This window comes from Oncorhynchus mykiss, chromosome 14 (genome assembly GCF_013265735.2).
Source record: "Oncorhynchus mykiss isolate Arlee chromosome 14, USDA_OmykA_1.1, whole genome shotgun sequence".
Classification (NCBI taxonomy): domain Eukaryota; kingdom Metazoa; phylum Chordata; class Actinopteri; order Salmoniformes; family Salmonidae; genus Oncorhynchus; species Oncorhynchus mykiss.
Window position 1 is genome coordinate 17,421,775 of NC_048578.1, and position 18,214 is coordinate 17,439,988.

Below are 18,214 nucleotides of genomic sequence, written 5' to 3' on the forward strand. Positions count from 1 at the left end.
GAATGCGTTAAATCCTTCCAATAGCCTTGCATTCGAGGCTACTCAAGCAGATCTCAATGTTTGCTTTTGGTTGAAGCATTTAAGAACTGAGACGGATTCAAAGGTTTGTTTCTGGACACAGGCTAGGACAGGCAACGCTTTGTCACATTTCAAACAAAATGTTTAACAGGGGAGGGACGGGTCCATCAATATTTATTATGCAAGGCAAATCAACATTTCTCTTAGTCTTATGGTGTTTTTTAATCAGCCAAAATCTTTAAAAATATGTAAACGATATATACCTTTAAAAGTAATTTCACATCATGCATTAACGAATGGAATGTAAAGCAGATTACTCAAAAGGGGCATGAGCAAAACTGTTCAAAGCACTTAATTATCATTCTATTGTGGGCTTATGTATGTACCCCAAACTTATAACGCTCACAATATCCATAGAGATTCAACATTTGCAATGACCTCTTTTTCAGCTCTGTCAGCAGTTGTGTACAATCTAGTAATACATTCAGAGACTGGCTTAGAGGCAAGATATATATATATAACTTAAGGCTGTTAATGCTGTGTGTAATGTATTTTGTTGTGTACTCTCCAGTTACATTGACTGACTCTTGGAATGGCCTAGTGTGTTGTTTCTCAGAGGTTGCTGCTGTCACAACTGGGGAATGTGAACTGCTTAACATTGCAATTGATACAAGGCAGATGCCAAGGTGGACTAGAATGGCTCCTTGGAATCTGCAAGTGGAAGGACCAACATTTTGTGAAGTGAAAGGTAAATTCAGACTGTGCTGTCTTTTTCTTCTTCTGACTAGAACGTTAAGGTACTCAGTGCCAATATCAATCATGCATCAGTAGCTGATTGACCAATAATTATTAAAGATTCAGAATGTATGCTATGAGAACAAGATGTGAAGTATGTTATTTTGGCTCAGACTAGAGTGTACAGTACATCCAACACAATGTAATGACCTATAGATCCAGTGGATGGGGCTGAAGTGGAACCTCTCCATCATATTACCCTACATGATGAACAATGATTGTAAAAATCCTTTGAATCAACAGCATTGATTGATCCACAGGAATTACTGTTCTTGTTACTCACGTGCAATCAAAAATATAAAGTAATTGATATTTTGTTTATTTTTGGAAATAGTGCTTGTGAATGAACATGAATGGAAAACATAATTCAAAACGTTTGATGATATTTTGTACTTTATACCAGGTTACTTCTTCTAAAGCTTTTCTCCCAAAATCTTCAGTGTACCAGATCAACATTTGGCAAAAGGTGCGTCCCAAGACAAATTCAAAGCAGTTTGAATGCTATTTCAAGAAGAGGAAGAATACGAATGCCATTGGTAAGTATCACAAAACCTCAGGTATTCCTCTTGAGATTTAAATTCCTCTTCACACACAAGAGAGCAGGAAGAGCCTCTATCCTAGCTTTGGCAACCGTATGAAGTATCTTCCTTTGCCTGTTCTTTTCTCTACTGCCTGTGCAGCTGTGATAAGACACTAGTTGTATCAGCGGAGAGGTCGCGGCGACTACCCGGGGTGTGGTGTTATGCTTTCGATGGAGTCACTGATGAACTGTTTACTCTAAATGGTAATGATGTGCTAGGGGGAGCACCAATCTTTACAGAAAGCTGTTAGGTGACTAGTGTCAACACAAAAGCCTCTGCCATGCCTGTGTCATGATCCCACTTTAATGAAACAATGAGATAGTAACCCCATGAGAGCAAATAGGTTTGTTTGTGATACTATTGGCATTAAGTGTTTTGAGTGTTACATTTCCTGTAGCTAGCACTAAGGTAGCAAGCAAACATTGTGGATCTAAACACGTTTCAGGTAACTGTGCCTATCCTATCTTCAACAGTCCACTGATCTGAAAGAGGTGAACGTGGTGGGAGGCCACTATTTTACATGTTGGAATTGCAGCCATACATTGTAACCATGCAAATGCACATAGCTGAGTGAAGTATGTGGGCTATGATCAGCTCAATCTAACAGTGATAGTCAGTTCATATTCAGAAGATATTTCCTAGGAAAAATAAAGCAGTATCAATTGAAGTCTCCTTTTCTCTCCACTGCAATCTTATTTCCTTACCTGCTTTGAATTCCCTTGCAGCTCTTTAGACTTTGACAACACCAGACAAAATCCAATTTATCTTGTTTTCATTTGTACACAAATAAGAAGTGTTCAAAAACATAAAAGGTGCAGTACCAAAATACGCCAAGGTACAACCAGGTGATATTACCGATGTAAATATTGACTCACACTATACAATTTAAACACCTATCCTAGATGTTATATACACAGACTCGGTCTATAAATTATAAACACCTTTCCTAGAGGTTATTTCCACATGATATAAAATGGCTTAGCAATGCCAGTCTGTATTAAATGTGTTTGTGTTGTAAGGTACACTTCAGGGAATCAATTCAGTCAATCAAATGCCAAATTAATTAGATCTTGTTTTCTGATTACTGACCACATTACATTTTTCTTTGAGGTAAACATGCAGAATGATATTTGCAGTTAATTAAAATAAATTGTATGAACTAGATTAATTGCGTTTGAATTAGATGGTCAATCTGTACACCAAATTTCTAATTTCAATTGTTTAGTGGGCAATAGCTCCCAATCAGTATTGGACACCTCCTTTCACTCCTGGGTGGAGATGGAAACTTAACAACCGACAGCATACACTCATTTGTGTTCTAAAGATTTAAGAGCACCAAAACCAATTCAATTAAAGGGACATTTATTCCAAGGCAATAGAAAAGGTCCCAGAACCGCTGAGAGTATTGTAGAAAAAAGTCTTATTGACCTGGATTCAAATGAAGCTGTTGTGAGGAAATGGATTTGTTTGTCGAAAAGCGCTGCATGTGTCACTCCAAACAATGAGAGTAAAATAACCACTTTAATTCCTGTGTTCTGTCGTCATCAAAGTGATCAGTGACAGCGTTTTGACTGGCACCTGTTGAGGAATCGATGTAATTGAATACATTTTTGTTCCCCACCATCTGGTTCTCTGTTAAAAACACTGTGAGGACTGATTTAGAAAGCAGCAGCTATGCTAATGTTTTCCTGGTGTTTCCCTGGTGTAAATGTAGCTGTATTACAGTATTGAACGAAACACAATTGTTGTATACATCATTTCCTGTACATCGGAATACTGTGATATCCTGGGACAGCTGATATTGATCTCAATAAGGTATTTAAACACAGATGCTATATCTTTCGCAGTAAAACAGATGTTTTCTAGTACCTAAAACTATGTATCAACTAAGTACAATAATTTCCAGCATTATCTCCCAAAATTATCCAAAAACCAAGATCTCCAAGATTACAGGTTTGTTTTACATTTACCCCTGGTCACACAGAGTACACAATATAGTGTATTACAGTAGGCCTTATGTATTAACAAAATGGAGTAAACATTCGATTTACTAGAGTCACAACAGGATGTTGTCGCATACATCCCAGGGATGCCATGACATTTGGTTCAAATAGTGGAGTTAATTTCCCCCTGAGAGACTTCTTCTAACATCTTTAATTAGGCTAAGAGAGCACTGCACAGTGTAATCAATCCTATCACCCCTGGGGGACTATAGTCTTCATTATGAGGATATGCTTTGAAAAGATGTGTGGCCTTGAAAATACCTTTTGTAAATTGCCCATTTAATTGCAAAATACTTAGAACCTATAGAAGCAGTAATGACTCAAAGCAACCTGGGTACCTATTTTATTATTAAGATCTCATTTACTCCTCATTCAGATTAATCTTACAAGAGTCTTTAAAACATAAACATACAATTGATAAAACAATCACATTTTCACAAGTAAAATTACGTTCCAAACAGCAGACTTATTGACATGTAAAGTAAATAGAAAGTAAGTAGGAAATAATCTAATTGATAATTACTCTGGCAGTCTGAAAAGGGTACAAAGTACATAAACCCTAATCTACAAATGGAACACAATTTGGTTCCATTTGTCTATAACACCACTAACTGCTTAAAGTCAATTAAATACTTTATAAAACCACCTCTGTGACTGACTACTTTTGGTAGTCAAAATCCTAATGTAAAAACAAAATGTTACAAAATGATATATCTTTTTTGTTTTGGTTTGATGGATGCACACAACAGTCCTCATTAGTGGAGCGCTTTGAGAAAGGGTGATGAAGCCTCTGTTGAATGCCATGAGACTATTGGGATAGGTTTTAATTTATCTAGCACAGAGATTCTTCGCTCTGACAAGAGCAGCAGGGGGTCTTTTGAAAGCAGGGCAGCATTTCAGCACTGCAAAGCTTTGGAAGTATCTCCCTAAAGTGGGTCTGGAATCAAAAGCCAGGGCTAATAGGCTACTCCTCGCGCGTTACAGCCTTAGACAGGCAATGTGAACCAGACTGGTTCCAGAACATTCATTTATTCATTGGCTGCTTCTTGTTAGGTACATGTCCAGACATGATAGCAACACATGGAAGTGTGGACAGAGAAATATGTTTGCTTTGTCAAACCATCATTACATTTACATTTGAGTAATTTAGCTGGCGCTTTTATCCAGAGCGACTTACAGGAGCAGTTAGGGTCAAGTGCCTTGCTCAAGAGTACACTAACAGATCTTTAACCTAGTTGGCTCGAACCAGCAACCTTTAGGTTACTGGGCCAACGCTCTTAACCGCTAGGCTTCCTGCCACCGTGTAAGGATCACTCTTACACGGTCCTCCTGATTGTCAAATTTTCATTGCTTTCGTCTTGGTGGAAAGGGTCGCCAATTAACAACTGGGTGCTGTGAGATATTCCTTGCAACTGCTCGTTGAGCAACAAAGATGTTCTCTTCCTGTTCATATGCTCAAGGTGGCAAAGGTCCAGACAATATTAAACCAACACTCACGCAAAACATAAATAGCAGATCTACAGAGACACAGCATCATAATGATGCCCAAGTCTAAGGATGTGTTTTTAAATGCTTATCTCTGTAAAGAACGAGATGGTATTGAAGTAGTTTTATGTAGAGTGTGTACCGACGAAACCGGGGGAAATGGCACCGATGTCGACATTTCCACTAATGGCAAATGTATCTTAGAAGCACGTCTCCAGAGATGCAAGACTAATTTACAAGTTGTGCATATAAACAAATGGTTAACTGAAAGAACAGTGACTGTGTCTTGGTAATTGTTAGTGTGAGGGATAAGTGAAGTTGTAATGAACATCGTCAGTACCTTATGTTAGATATGACAAGTGAGCTCTTATTTACTGTAACAAGACAAGCAGCTGCGGTAAGTCAGGGCATCATTACCACTCTCTGGGCATTGTGCTCTTACTTCAGCTGAAATGTGCAGTCCATACAATAAAAACTTTATTATAATATTTGTTGGATATGTGATGATGGCAATTGCATCGATATAATGTCAAGCGAATGCTACACCTGCTCAAATTTCAACTTGAACAGTTTTCTATCCTCAGATTGTGCAGCATTGTTATGTTTGCAAATATTAAAATAGCCACGGTATCGGTCATTTCTGCAGACAGACGCTGGTGGGCTTATGGGAAATTGATACAGGGATGGCCTTGGGTAAATTCTGGCAAATGCCAGACAGACTGGTCCATTTTCAGTTGAAAAGCTGTAGCGATAGCATTGGCCCGTAAGGACCTATTTTAAGTTGGTCCATCCTTAGCCCAGTGGACCAATCTAAATTGTTTTTGTTGTTGTTGTTGCAAAATGATAATTATTTGGCTTCGAGGAGAAAAACGGGACTGTGTGGGCCCCCCCCCCCCAAAAAAAAAAAATGGGCCAGTGTGTTAGAAATGCCCACGCTGATTCTGGTCCCAGGCCGTCCCTGAATTGATGCATCCACACACGGACCATGACATCAGATGCTGATTCGAGCCAAAAAGTGCTGAAATGTAAGCCTTGTTGTGTCCTTGTCAACAACTTGGGTAACAAGTGAATGGAAATTGTTTTTAACGGAATCAGGTAATCATTACTAAATGAATTTGCTCTGGGACCAAGGATATAAGTGGGATAAATATATATCTCTGAAATGAAAACAAATGTCACTTATATAATGAAAGGCCGAATGCGTATTGATTTTTGAGGTTACGCTCTTTCGATGCCTTTCATCGGTGGCCTGTTAAAATTATGAGTTTTCAATTTGGCATCTGTTTATGGTGAGCTGTCAACAATTACTGTACATGCAACTATCAATAATGTTTTTGTTGTTGTCCTGGACATATGTAAATTACTTTATTGAGTGATTGAATAATTCTGTGAATGATTAACATTAACCATCCCTAGTAGGCTACTTTCTACTCAAATTACCACTACTACTACCATCATCATCATCATCATCAAAACCATTGCTAACATTATCCTCATATCATCTTTAAAACTACTAGCATCATCATCACCAAAACCATCGCTATCACCTTCGCCATCACCAGCATCGTCAGACATTAACACAATAATGATTAATTTCCCCACGCTTAAAGACAATGTTCATTATTCCAATAACAGATGGACCCTGTTAACTGCACATGGCTGATGAGTGTTGAAGTGTCAGCTTCAGCTTGGGAAACAGCTGGGAGGACACGGCCTTGTGTTTTGGAGCTGGTCTGCACTCTTCAATTATTCAGCCCTCACAGCTGTCTCATAGCAGGCTGACTCAAGCTCTCTGGCCCCTTATAGCTCTCATAGCCTTCATTTCATACTAGTTTGAGTTGTACTTGCCAGGACGCATTGTAAATGGACTCCTCACAGCGCTGTAATTAATGAATTAATATCAATGCCTCAAGCGCTTGACCCCAGAAGCCGAAACATTAATATAGCCTAACGTTCTTCTTCTTCGAAAAAAGATAATAACCTCACTCCGTCTCCCTCCCAATGAAGTCATTTACTACCCACTGGGCACACTACGTCCTTTCAACGTGGATAATTGGGTAGTATTTGGTTGAGACGTTGATCAATCAGATTACAAGCTATATTTGCCGACTCAAAAAGACAGCCAAAAGTCAGTTGAATTTCCAATGTGTTATCACTATGCTTTCAACCATCTAAAAGCACAACCAAATTCCAATGGAAAAATAATGATTTTTGGTTAAGTTGTCGCCCAAAATGTCTATCACTGCGCTTTCAACCATTTAAAAGCACAGCAAAGTTCAAATGGGAATACAATGTCAGATATTTTGTTTATTTACACAACAAATTGTGATATCACTGTTCATCTAATAGCACAACCACATCACCTGGGTTGCAGATGAGATTACATTAAAAGTACATGGTGCAAGTGATCAATGCTGTTTGAGATTCTTCGCAGATTATTACAGCAATTGTGAAGATTTTCACAGACCTATGATGACCTATGCACACTATCTTGAACATGCAGCATTTATATGATTTCATAAGAAGACATTTATAGTTACAGTGGATATGTTACTCATTTTAAGGTTGACTGTTACATTAGTTTGTAAAATAGCCATAATGAGGTCTAAGAACACGGGACTGGGGTTAACATATGGAATTGTTATAGGATGGTCATACCAAGGATCAGTTAGCTATTAATAATATTGGATGAAACATTGAATTTGGACTTACTGCTATTAGCCCATACAAACACTTTGAATAACAATTTAATACATGGCAAACATAGTCAAATAATAAAAGTTTCTGTCCTACAGTGTCTTCGAAAAGTATTTAGACCTCTGACTTTTTCCACATTTTGTTATATTACAGCTTTATTCTACAATGGATTAAATAAAAATATACAATCCTCAGCAATCTACACACTATACCCCATAATGACAAAGCGAAAAATTTTAGCAAATGTATTCAAAACAGAAATACCTTATATACATAATTATTCAGACCCTTTGCTGTGAGACTCGTTATTGAGCTCCGGTGCACCCTGTTTCATCCTTGAAATATTCCTACAACTTGATTGGAGTCCACCTTTGGTAAATTCCAATGATTGGACATGATTTGGAAAGGTCCACAATTGTCTATAAAAGGTCCCACAGTTGACAGTGCATGTCACAGCAAAAACCAAGCCATGAGGTCGAAGGATTTTTTTTCTTCCCATGTACATATTCTTATTCATTCCTTTACACTTGTGTGTATAAAGTAGTTGTTGTGAAATTGTTAGGTTAGATTACTCGTTGGATATTACTGCATTGTCGGAACTAGAAGCACAAGCATTTCGCTACACTCGCATTAACATCTGCTAACCATGTGTATGTGACAAATAAAATGTGATTCGATTTAGAGCTGTCGAGGCACAGATCTGGGGAAGGGTACTAAAAAAATGTCTGCAGCATTTGAGGTCGCAAATAATACAGTGCCCTCCATCATTCTTAAATGGAAAAAGTTTGGAACCATCAAGACTCTTCATAGAGTTGGCCACCCAGCCAAACTGAGAAATCATGGTTAGCAGATGTTATTGTGAGTGTAGCGAAATGCTTGTGCTTCTAGTTCCAACAGTGCAGCAATATCTAACAAGTAATTTCTAATAATTCCAAAACTACCTAATACACCCAAATATAAGTAAAGGAATGGAATAAGAATATATAAATATATGGATGGGCAATTTCAGAGCACATAGGCTAAGATACAATCGATAGTATAGAATACAGTATATACATATGAGATTAGTAATGCTGGATATGTAAACATGATTAAAGTGATTAAATTATTAATGTGAATAGTGTTCCATTCATTAAGGTGGCCAATGATTTCAAGTCTGTATGTAGGCAGCAGCCTCTCTGTGAAAACCTGCTCCAGAGCGCTCAGGACCTCAGACTGGGGCTAAGGTTCACCTTCCAACAGGACAACAACCCTAAGTACACAGCCAAGACAACGCAGGAGTGGCTTCGGGACAAGTCTTTGAATGTCATTGAATGGCCCAGCCAGAGCCCGGACTTGAACCCAATCGAATATCTCTGGAGAGACCTGAAAATAGCTGTGCAGCAATGCATTCCATCAAACCTGACAGAGCTTGACAGGATCTGCAGAGAAGAATGGGAGAAACTCCCCAAATAGAGGTAGGTGTGTGTGTGTGTGTGTGTGTGTGTGTGTGTGTGTGTGTGTGTGTGTGTGTGTGTGTGTGTGTGTGTGTGTGTGTGTGTGTGTGTGTGTGTGTGTGTGTGTGTACCATTCAGAGGGTGAATGGGCAAGCCAAAATATTTAAGTGCTTTTGAACAGGGTATGGTAATAGGTTCCAGGCGCACCAGTTTGAGTGTGTCAAGAACTGCAACGCTGCTGTGGTTTTCACACTCAACAGTTTCCTGTGTGTATCAAGAATGTTCCATCACCCAAAGGACATCCAGCCAACTTGGCACAAGTGTGGGATGCTTTGGAGTCAACAAGGGCCAGCATCCCTGTGGAACGCTTTTGACACCATGTAAAGTCCATGCCCCAATGAATTGAGGCTATTCTGAAGGCGAAAGGCGATGCAACTCAACATTAGGAAGGTATTTCTAATGTTTGTACACACAGTGTATATTTCTCTGTTTATGAGTGGAAATACTTAGGAATAGATAGAGGCAGCCCATAGGCAGATGCGGTGGATCGAGACACAGCCCATACACAAAAAAACATCTCTCGCTTAAACAGACAGATTTGATGTATTTTTGTATTATTATGTTAATTAGATTGACACGTGGGTGCAGGTGGCAACTCTAGGGGGTTTTAGGCTATTTACTGTATTACTAAAGTAATATTGAATTGTGTTGGTTGACAACAGAACCAAATACACTATATATACAAAGGTATGTGGACAACTCTTCAAATTGGTTGATTCGACTATTTCAGCCACACCCGTTGCTGACAGGTGTATAAAATTGAGCACACAGCCATGCAATCTCCATAGCCTAACATTGCCAGTATAATGGCCTTACTGAATAGCTCAGTGACTTTCAACGTAGCACCGTCATTGGATGCGTGGCACCGTCATTTTGTCAAATGTCTGCCCTGCTAGATCCCGGTCAACTGTATGTCCTGTTATTGTCAAGTAGAAACATCTAGGTGCAACAATGGGTCAGCCGTGAAGTGGTAGGTCACACAAGCTCACAGAAACACTGAGTGCTGAAGCACGTAGCGTGTAAAAATCGTCTGTCCTCGATTGCAACACTCTCCTGGCATCCGCCATCGGACTCTGGATCAGTGGAAATGCGCTCTTTGGAGTGATGAATCACACTTCAACATCTGTCAGTCCGACAGACGAATATGATTTGTCGGATGCCAGGAGAACGTTACCTGCTTGAATGCTTTGTGACACTTTTAAAGTTTGGTGAAGGACGAATAATGGTCTGGGGCTGTTTTTAATGGTTCGGACTAGGCCCCTTAGTTCCAGTGAGGAGAAATCTTAACTCTACAGCATACAATGATATTCTAGAAGATTCTGTGCTTCCAACTTTGTGGAAACAGTTTGGAGAAGGCTCTTTCCTGTTTCAGCATGACAATGCCCTTGTGCACAAAGCAAGGTCCATTCAGAAATGGTTTGTTGAGATCGGTGTGGAAGAACTTGACTGGCCTGCACAGAGCCCTGACCTCAACCCTATCAAATACCTTTGGGATGAATTGGAACGTCGACTGCGTGTCAGGGCTATTCGCCCAACATCAGTGCCCGACCTCACTAATGCTCTTGTGGCTGAATGGAAGCAATTTCCCGCAGCAATGTTCCAACATCTAGTGGAATGCCTTCCCAGAAGAATGGAGGCTGTTATAGCAGCAAACGGTTGACCAACTCCAAGTTAATGCCCATGAATTTGGAATGAGATGTTCGACGAGCAGGTGTCCACATATTTTTGTTCATGTAGTGTATCAACAAGAGACATATCTACTGCTTAGATAGTTCCGTCTGAGCCACAGGCTTCATCCCATTTTTGAACTTGTATTTTTGTTTGAGATGCAATCATGAATCCAACATATAATTTGTTATCTCATCACAAGTTAATTGGCTATTTATTGTATTTCAAAAGTGATGTTGAATTGTGTTTGGTTGTCATTGCAACCAAACATCAACATTTGAAGGAGATTTATATTCTGTTTGGATTGTTCCATCTGTGCTACTGACTTAGTCTGGCTTTATTTCCAGTTTGCCTACAAATAAAACATTTATACGTTGGATTCACGTCTCCATCTCAACCAAAAATCAAAGTTATAGAATAGGACTAAATCAAATCAAATTTTATTTAAAGTGCATGTTGATATTTGGTTGCGTTGACAACCAAACACAATTCAATATCACTTTTGAAATAAAATAAATAGACTATTAACTTGTGGAGATGTTAACAAATGAAATGTTGGATCAAAATCAAACAGAGCTTGAAACCCTCAGCATATTTAGTTGAATTCTGGGTTTAGTGTATTTTTTTATTTCAATTCTGGTTTGAATTGAAACAATATCTGTTGATGACTTCCCAAATGCTGTATAGGCCTAAATAATTTAATTATGATATATGAATGATAAGGTATGGTCACATTTGATTTGCCCTTTTAAACCTACCCTTTGGAATTACTTGGATAGCATCAGTGAATCTATATAGTTTTTAAGTGGAGTTCTCTCAACAATATTTCACATTGGTAATAGTCATAGACAAATATCATAGCCATGCAGGGCTTGGTTAAAACTCTGGATGGGAGACCAAATGGTAGCTGTAGATAGATCAATTCTCCAGTATGAGGTGCCACCCAGCCTGTTGTTTTTTTTTCTTCTATTCTCATAGTGTATAAAATGTTGAAAATCTGACGTTGTTTAAAGGTACAAATTCAATATATTTTTTACAAGGTTTGTCTATGTTGAAATGTGGTCACCATGATGGCATAATCCTGTGGTTGAAATTTGACCCTCAAAACAACAGTTGATGACTATTTTCAAATCCAATGTATTTTACACGTAAAAATACATTGAACAATTCAATTAGATTAAGAACAACGTTGATTAAACCAGTCCGTGCCCAGTGGGTTGCAGTGCACGAATTGAAGATATTAGTCTATTTTTATCAGACCGTCTCTTTTTTCAAGATATCTTTAATTATTGACTCGTCCCCTGAAGGAAAGTGGTTAAAGACCCGCTCTTTCTCCTCTCAGAGCCTGCCTTGAAGAAAGAAATGGATCTTTGGATGAGCGAGGTGTCCTGGTGAGATGAGTCTAATTATCTCTAAGAAAGCAAGTTGGAAAAGGTTTTTTAATTAGGTCTGACGCTGAATCGGTGCGCTGAGAATTTGTGCATTGTGATGGATGGTGTGCGCATCTCCTTAGTTTCTGCAGATATATTAATAATATGAGGGGGGGTGGAGGGACTCTGGGGGCGGTGCCGGAGGAAGTGGGCGAATGAAGCCCAATCCCATGATTATCATGGGGCAGGTGAGGGAGGGGGAGAGAGAGAGAGAACCCCCGGGCGACTGAGCAGTCCTGTTCCAGCACAGTGGATTGGTTAGCCCGTCTCCACACTTCCCTCTCATCTCAGCAGGGGTCCCAGAGTCGCCAAGCCCTTAATGCCCCTCCTCTTCCCCAAACTCTCCAGCTGCTTCGCGGATAGCATGCAAAATACATAATCAGTAGATAATCACAGTCAACTGCTGTGTTTTGAGTAGGCGGAAGTGGTGCTTCGGGGTGGGTGGAAAGTGTTGTGTTCGAACACAAAATTGAATCATGCAAAATTAGATATGCGTATATGTTATGTAGATATGTGTTTTAGACAATCATGTCACGTGACCTGGATTTAAAATTGTTATTTAAAGCTTGTTTAACAAACTGTCCCCTTTTCTTTTTATGGCAAATGGTCCAGCACCATCCTTAGACAATTGCTTTAATTTTTGGTGTAATTCTCATTTACGTTAAAGGCTTAAAATAAAGGTTAAAATCTAGATCCTGTGACATGATAATCCAAAACACAGGGCCCTAGTTTATGTAGCCTACGTGTGATGTATGTCAAAACAACTATGTATGCAAATTAATCCCAGAACAGAGCATGTGATAATACGATTATATCTACGCTAACTCGATTACAAGCTTGAAAGGCTACTGGAGGTGTGCTTTGGCATTTGAATGCCATCGTAACGCAAACCTTTTTTGGGACAAATTCACACTGTATGAAAAGCCTGGATAGTATTTTCTACAGAAATAAACACGTGTTGAGTCACACAGTTCCTGAGTAATACGCGTACCCAAAAGACTGTGCAAGTGGATGGTCTGAATACGATGAGCTGCTGTATTTATTGCCTTCATATAATTATTAGAGGAGTCCCATCCAAACGGACTATTCATAGGACCTTGGCTTCAGGACCTTGGCTGTATTCAACTAAAAGTTATTATATTCAATTTTGCATTCAATTTGAAGTTTTCCACCTGATCACAGCCTTCCACTGTCTAATTTCCTCAAAGGGTACACACTGGCCTGCACACTGCTCTGAATCCTCACTGAACTCTTGGAAGATGAATGGCAGGGATTGAGTGAGTCCTCGTCCCTTTGATGTGGACTAATGGAGAGACTCTGTTCCACCGCTCTCCTCCGTATTCTCATTGGCTACCGAGACGACTGTGGCAGTGCATTTAGACACCCCATCTGATGGCCATCTGAGAAGCTGGTGTTACAGTTAAGGTTAGTCCAACAAGTTGTGTTCGTTTCATTTTTGTTATTTCTCAATATCCACACTTAAAAAATACATAAATGGATGTGCACACATACACACACAGAGACACTTCAAACGAGACCAAGGCTCATCATCAACAACTGGTAGTCAAAGGGGAATTCAACTGAGGAATAAATCAATGAGAAAGAGGAGACCGTGGTTCCTACTACTCTAAAGGGACATGATGATTTGGTAAGCATATCATATGCTGTGCTACGTATAAGGCCATCCAAAAACATTCAGCCATTTCATGGTCTATTTCTCCCTTGCAGAGTGGATGAAATGGATGACATTCTGCTTTGTCACACTGCCACGGCTCATAGCTTCAGAAGGCCTCTTGACAAATTAACCCACGGCAGGAGAGTCACTCAGCCCTGTCACTCCTATGAATTTATCATGAGTAACGTCATTCACTCCACGGACAGACTGTTTTACCGTTCCCCTCAACACTCCTCACATCCTCAGAGCTGAGGAAAGAAAAGACTGGGTCAAACTTCAAGTCAACATTACTACATTGGAATGAGAAGAAAAAAGGGAACACTTTCTTTAAGCACATTTATAATGCCTTGAAGACAAACACAGCCTTACTGAAATTGTTTTTAGGGTCCAGTCCACTCAATTAAATATATATAATTTCGCTTAATGCTGCAGGAAGAAACATCACAATAGTCATGATTTTGTGGAAGTACCCCTCTGTAGGATGAAAGGGATCAAAAATTGAAATAGTGGTAAAACAAATTCTAATATGGATAGACTATTATCATTATCATTAGTAGTACCCCAGATTGAATACCATTAGATTTGGTTATGCCTCATTTAAAATGTTTTAGGCCCTAGTAAATAAAAAAACATGTCATTGGCTTCCGCAGCATAAATGTAAAGGAGGATCATAACGTGGTCCCTTCTTTTAGGCCTAGCTGATGGAGTAGAAGAAGTGATTGTGGGTTCTCAATTTTGGATGTCTCGAAGAACTAGTTCTCAAAATGGTCTTCTATCTTGGGAGCAATGCATGGACCTCTGCTGTGCTCTCGCAGCTTGTCCTCAACATATTGATGAAAAGGGAGTGCGTGAGATATTGATTATAATTTAGCATCCAATTATGTCATCCAGTGGATGTACTTGGTCCATTGTGATAGCACGTTATGTTCTATAACTATTACTGTGTATGATCTTCTAGCAGGGCATTTAAACATCTAACGTTACATTTGTGTCACTTAATAGTGAATGTAATCAATATTTTAACCACGGAATCAAGTATTTGTACTTTATGAATAGTTTTAAGTTCCCCATAAATCTGTTGTAGAATATAGCCTCAAATCACGGGGCGAGGCACACAATAAAAAACATACAGACATTTTACTGTATCACACAGCAAAGTGTCAAAGCAAAAAAGATCTATGCATTAGAAAACATATCTTGTTATCTTCCTAAACCCTGCGTTATGCCCTAATATGCTGATTCAATGGTAATAAACCTACTTTCAAAAAGGAAAACATGACTCACTCCTCCAATCAGTTATCGCTAGGAACAATGTTTCATTGCCATCGGAGACCAATTTCAAGTCAATTATATAAACTCCCTGCTGCTCCTGCCCTCTGTAGAGCACTACCAAGTGGCCATGTTGAGGCGCCTCTCATCTTGAAAATCTATGGAGGTCATTATTTTCTTAATTGCAAACTTAACTTACTAAGGGCTCTATTTTATCAAATCTAACGCTATGTTAAATCTAAGCGCAGGCGGTAGTGTTATAGGTTCAGGGGTGTGTCAGATATTTTTGCTTTTTTCGCTGTTACAATTATCGTCGAATTTGCTAGTATTGGCACGAAAGGGCTGGGTTTTGATGAATAAATAAGTTGTGGGGTGTGTCGAGGCTTGGCCCCTTACTGGCCAATCAGAATGTGCTCCATAGCAAAATATGTGGTTGATTCAAGTTGTGTATTGCCTTGGAATCAACTCCAATTCCAATGTTTGCCCTTTCTAGTTTGTTAAATGGCTTACAGAAACTAAATAAAATGTAAACCTATCTTTGCTAAATACGTTAACTGAAACCCATTTACAGTCCACATTGTCCTTAGTAATTGAATGGCTTCAATAGTAATCACACTTATATAGGGGCCATGCCTACTGTAAATTGCATTATGGCTGAGCATGGAGATGCCAAACATTGTCAATAAGCAAGATGAAATTTATTAATGATAAGGCCTAAAAAGAGAATGAATAATTCGAATCAAAATGAAACAACAACTTGTTTTAAATAGGCTATGTCACACTTACAGGCATCATCATTTCTCCCTGTGGGCGTCTAATATTAAAACAACACAGACTATGTAGGGTTTTACACACATTCAAATAGGAACTGCATGGCTAAAATAATGTAGGCCTGCCTACAATGCATAGACAAAAAGGGAATGTCAGGTCACTGTTTTACTCCTGTCAAACTATATTTGAATAAAGCTTTGGTGATTAAGATGTATTTCCAAGTGGTCTCAGGAGCCAAACCCTTTATTGACAGTCTTGACTACTTCGCTATTGCATTGGGCAGCACAAAAAAAAAGAAGCATTCATTGAGAGGAGGGGAGGCTATGCTTGGTTTTTAACCAAATAAAATGAATTGGGAAAAAACATTAGTTTTTTTATGTTTTTAAATACAAAGTATACAGGCACCAAAAGCACATAAGGCTACTCTTGTTCCATGTGCATATGGGCAGTGTGCATCACGGCTGGATAGGCTGTGTTTCCACTGTCAGAATCAATTCCATCACCAACTACGTTACCGCTAAAATCAGCTTTTGGTTGGTCTTAAATATTCCTGAAATTAGTACTTTGTTTTTAAGGACACGCCTACAATATTTCCAACCCCTCTGAACCTGGCGTTAGGGCTGGAAAATGCCAGTGCACCAGTTTTTATATGACTAAATTGCAAACTAACGTGCGTTTGACACTAGCACCGCCTTAACGCCAGACCGAAATAGAACCCTAAGTTTTACTTATGCTTCCACTGGCTGGCCATATTGACAGATGTCAAAACAAGTGTCGATTATCCTAGTTATTACTGTATAAGATGGTTGCCCATTCTACAATGCCAGTCTGTCGTTCTCCATGGCTCAACAGATGGACATGCTGTAGACTACAGCTGTTACAGTGATTGACAACTTGACTTTTGATCTCGAGGCTGGTCAATACCACATGTCAATCACCAGCTCATTACATTGCTCATTACATTGCCGATGGAGTTTTTTTTTTTTTTTATGGATTTATTTTTAATTTAACTAGGTAAGTCAGTTAAGAACAAATTCTTATTTTCTATGATGGCCTAGGAACAGTGGGGAAACTGCCTTGTTCATAGGCAGAATGACATATTTTTACCGTTTCAGCTCGGGGATTCAATCTTGCAACCTTTCAGTTACTAGTCTAACGCTCTAACCACTAGGCTACCCTGTCGCCCCAGGTTATGTTTTTGTGCAAGGAAGAATTGCTAATAAAAGTTTCATATTACTTACAAAACATCTGAGATGTTTACTTGTGTGCATTTATTTAAGTGTGTCTGGGTGAATTCTTACTGGATGACAAAGCCGCAGAGACTCACATTGTTATCTGTTGACATACGGATATTCAATGCTATAGCACTGAAGTCCCTTGATGGTTTCAATTGTTGTTGTTTTTCTTTTTCTATTTGTAGATCTAGTGGTCACCCTGTTTCATTTAGATGACAGCATATATTGGACATGATGGCTTGATGACATAGTGGACATGATGACATAGTGGACATGATGGCTTGATGATGTAGTGGACATGATGACATAGTGGACATGATGGCTTGATGACATAGTGGACATGATGGCTCGATGACATAGTGGACATGATGGCTTGATGAGGACTGGCGAAGGAGTTGATGGGACCGTCATACGTTCTGCACCTTGGGGTGTGTACGTGCGTGCGTGCGTCCTAGCATGTGAATGTGATGCATCATCCACTGCAGTTTGATTGAGTTACAGCATTGATTCTATGTGGTTTCATCTGACACTATAATGACCATTACTTGATTGAATCTAAATGATCATGCAGTCATGTTGTAGCAAGACATGGCCTCAACATCCCAGAGGATGTTCTGTCTGGGGGAGCCAAGGAATGAAAAAGACAAAGAATGAGAGAGAAAAGATTGCAGAGATCTGATGGGTGCTAAACTGATATAAATCTTATATACAGTAAATTGTGTTTGTAAATGGCAGAAACCCTATGTCCATAGTTAGAGTTTGTAAATGGTGAGGCAAAATGGCTGTTCACTATTGAAATTTGACTACCGTATGTTAAGAATGCTGTATAAGCCTGGCCAAACATTATTCCAATAGCTTATCTTCCCTAATGCAGTGTTGATATAATAATGAAATAGAATGAACATGTATTTCTCAAACTTTGACATGTTAAACTTTGGGGGTCAAAACCAAGCTTTTAATTGTGAGTTCCCTTTCATATTGGTAAAAACAAGTCTGGTAAATGACCCCTGTGGGAATAGTTGTACTCAAAATGTGCAATTGTCATGGATGTTTTTGTGTTCTGCCTGTAGCGTGTTTTACCAAAGGTTAGG